General features: G+C 40.8%; 1 long non-coding RNA gene across 1 annotated transcript; it reads right to left on the bottom strand.

Moving 5' to 3' along the window:
* Positions 1–590: 590 nt before the first annotated feature.
* Positions 591–2,464, bottom strand: LOC311038702. Its single transcript, XR_014600074.1, has 2 exons — positions 1,974–2,464; positions 591–1,898 (listed from the first exon to the last, which is right to left on the bottom strand). It is a non-coding gene; the product is annotated as an uncharacterized lncRNA (long non-coding RNA).
* Positions 2,465–3,602: the final 1,138 nt, after the last annotated feature.

The raw sequence follows: 3,602 nt of genomic DNA, 5'->3' as shown, positions 1-3,602 counted from the left end.
AAAGGCATTATTTTACACTTTGGGCTATTCAAAAATAGCAGATATACAAGCTCATAGCGCGGCACTGAGTGCCGCGCTACGAGCTTGTAGATCTGCTATTTTTGAAAAATCGTGAAAATGTGTGCAAATCTTTGAATATATATATTTTTAAAGCGAACATTTTTTACTCAAATATTTGCTTCTGGGGGTCCCTGGAACAAAATATTTTGATGGGGGTCCGTGGCCAAACACATATTATTATGGGGGTCCTTGACATGAAAAAGATTGAGCACCACTGATATAGATTAGAAACAAACGTTTTTCAGAAAACTGTTGAGATTTAGGAGACATGTAGAATCGGCTTCAGGTCTCAATGGGTTAAGGGCCTGGAATTCAGGTTGAGTTTCCAAATTCAGATATCCCTTCCAATTTGCAGTGACATATAGGGTAAGGTAAAAAAAATAACGTAAAGGCCCTCAACCTGAAAGACAGCTGGTTCAATACTGTTATGGCTTCCCAGGCATGGAACACTCTAGCTAAGAGGGCATATTCAATATAGAATAATAGGTGCTAATCTGAACTATTTCCCTCCATAATCCTGTATTTCTTTGAGGTAGCACCATGTGGGCTATGCAGTTATCCATATGTGCACAAGCTAGGATTCAGTGGTTCTCAAAGTGGGGTCCAGGGACCCTCAGTATTCCTTCGGGGAGTTCCGAATGGACCCTTACAGGTCTGTAACTGTTGAGAGTGTACAAATGGAACCGAATTGACCCTTATGTCCATTTGGTAACCTCATTTGGTTCCATTTGTACATCTTTAGAATTATGGGGGTCCTTGAAATTTACTTTAGTAATAATCAAGCAATCGTGCCATGTCTACATAAAGTACATACAATACATGTGGTTCAGCATGGAACCTCATGTTTAATTCCATTTCTGGGAACTAGTTAACGGTTCTAATGATCAAACGTTTACCGCGGGGTATTTCAGGGGGTGATTTCCCAGACATAACTAGGCAAAATTCTAGAGGAATCTTATGTGAGGGGAAATCACTCTACATTTCTGACTTCATACAGTATTTATGCAAAATTACATGATGTACAGTAGTTATTAATCTGTCTGAAGGGGATTCTTGGGAATCTCAAAAACATGATGGTGCCACATACAGTAATTGTACTGTACACATTTTTATTCTGCCAGGCTTAATGTTTGAGGCCATAAGGGACACAATTTCAATTCGAAGGAGCTTTATTGGCATGAGAAAACATATGTTTACTTTGCCAAAACAAATGTCAAAATACAATAAAAACAGGGACACATTCTCTTATCACTGACTTTACTTTACTTTATTTGTTTATTTGGACAGGACAATGCATATTAATGGACGTAAATACACCGGATTTAGCAAAGATGCTAGTTTTCAATCGCAGTCCTCACAAAAAAACATAAAATCAGAAAACAGACAAACAGTGGAATACATTTACATAACATTACATAGGGAACACAGCATAAAAATAAACCTAAAACAAGATCACAAATGGTTGCAGCTTTGGTTTTCAAGCAACCATCTTTTCAGATTGAATTTAAAAGATGGAAATGTAGCACAATCCCTTATACGCAGAGGGAGGCCATTCCATGCCAACACTGGGCCTATTACACGAAAGGAGAATTAAATAAGCCTGGATTTAAGTCAAATCCAGGTTTGACAAAGTCTGGTCCGTACAGCCTGGTTTATTCCGTTCCATGAACACCAAGCCAGGCTGAAAAGGAGCGACTTTGTCGAGCTAGACCTTGTCGAGCCAGGATGGTAAAGCCAGGCTTCACGTATTCCTATAAAAGACCATGAAAGTCGATAGCAGAATCCTTGAACTTGACCAATCATGGAGCCCAAAACCAGAGCAGCGTTCTTCTCTGTGGCTGAACAGCAGCTCATGGAACAGTGGCGTTCCCGGGAATTACATTTAGGACAGGCGAGATTCCCCCCGGGGGTACTCGGGGAAAAATCTCGGGGGAAACAAGTTAACAACAACACTACACACACTGACTACAAAACTGAAAAACGTTAATAAAAACAATATGCAAGTATAATCAATCAATCAATTCTTCAGCAGTGGTCTCTTTATGTTGTAGTTTAGTAATGAATGGCTCAAGCTGCTCTCAGAGCCCCTTTTATGCCAGGTGAGTGCAGGTGATGGCCCAGACCCCCCCCCACCCCTGGCACTCCTGGTACCCCATGAAGACAAAGGCATACATTTGCATCACTATATAGGCGAGGGTCGCTTTGCTGAATGGATACGGTGGTGATTAGCTGCCTGCCCGCGTGAATGGACAAGGAGGCGGGCTAATGGTCTGACGGCTACTATTCTGTTTGGATTTTTTTCACTGCCTGTCTTTCAGTCAGTCTTTTACTTCATTTTCTAGGGGAGGCGAGATTTTAGTTCCTGCCTCTACGGTGGGTATGCCACTGATAGCGTCACAATCATTTTTAACCACTTAGCTTTGGCTATTCAAAAATCTTGAAAATGTGTGCATATCTTTGAAATATATATACATTTTTAAAGCAACATTTTTAACTAAAATCTTTGCTTCTGGGGGTCCCTGGCTCAAAACATTTTCAGATGGGGGTCCGCAGCCAAATGTATATCAATTTAGGGGTCCTTGGCATGAAAAAGGTTGAAAACCACTGTTCTAAATGGCAGTGGTTCACAAACTCCGGCTCCCGGGGATACATCAAATTTCTCTTTTGGGTCTGAGTCCCAAGCCTGTGAACCAGAATGTTATAGGTTTGATTCCTATACCTGAGATTGTGTGAAAGTATCGACAAATTTGGGGGGGAAAAAAAAATCATTTTTTTTCACATGGGGGTTGCACACTATGCAAACACTCTATCCATTCACCTACAGCTGTTTCTATGATATCTGTGGATCTAAAACATTTTGAGGTCAAGGCCCCCATGTGAAAAGATGTAGTGTCAGGGCCCCCATGATAAAGATTTATATTTAATGCTTAAAAATAATATATATATATTTTTTCCAAATTTGTTGATACTTTCACAATAACAGGCCGGCTGTGCCTTGCCATGGATTGGCAAGGCACTTTTTTAAAGTTTTAAATACAAATCTTTCTTATGGGGGGCCCCTCATAAGAAAGATTCGTACTTCATTCTTTTTTTTAAAGTGCACGGAACAAGACACTTAAAAGAATAGTTCACCCCAAAAATACTCATTTTTTGTTTTACACACTCCATGAAGCCTTGATTTCACAGAGATTTTTACCAGCTTGCAAAGCTGGTCTAGGAAGAGACAGACCAACTTTCAACACATTACAGATTTGCATTCAACACATTTGATTTGCATTCGACACATTTGCGTGATTGGCTGTCCTTTAAGCCAATGGGGATACTTTCCCCTTTCCCATACTCTGAACGGCCCCCCCCCCCTTGCAGCAAGCCTTAGGGCCATTAGCTGTGCAAACAAAAGACCTGCTTGAATGGAATGTTAAGGAGGCATCTCTCTCTCTCTCTCTCTCTCTCTCTCTCTCTCTCTCCCCCCCCCCCATTGGAGTGGCTGAGATTTTATTTTAAAGACAACTTTTACATTTTGTGCTGCAGATTGGGGCAGA

Source organism: Gymnoscopelus microlampas (genome assembly GCF_963454915.1).
Source record: "Gymnoscopelus microlampas genome assembly, chromosome: 22".
Classification (NCBI taxonomy): domain Eukaryota; kingdom Metazoa; phylum Chordata; class Actinopteri; order Myctophiformes; family Myctophidae; genus Gymnoscopelus; species Gymnoscopelus microlampas.
This window is presented reverse-complemented; position numbering and strand designations above follow the sequence as displayed.